Genomic DNA, 285 nt, shown 5'->3' on the forward strand with positions numbered 1-285 from the left:
CTCAGGGACTTCCATACCAGCCGGAGCGCACGGCGCCAATTGCAGCTCTGCTTTTACAGCCTTAATGGCATTTCCAGCTCGAGAAAGTGAATTCCCACCGTTCGCAGTTCCTCGGTTGCGGCTCATCCCGCTATTGCTCGGCTCGCACGGAAAATCACGTCCCGGGGCTTCACGCCGCCCCGCTGCATCGCCTCCTCCCAGGGCACACGCCGCTGCGGCGGGGGCTCCGCTTCAAACCCCCCACGGCCACGGCAGCAGTCTGCTGGGGTCCAGCCTCCTCCCACC

The sequence above is a fragment of the Fulmarus glacialis genome, unplaced genomic scaffold (genome assembly GCF_000690835.1).
Source record: "Fulmarus glacialis isolate BGI_N327 unplaced genomic scaffold, ASM69083v1 scaffold19382, whole genome shotgun sequence".
Taxonomy (NCBI): Eukaryota; Metazoa; Chordata; class Aves; order Procellariiformes; family Procellariidae; genus Fulmarus; species Fulmarus glacialis.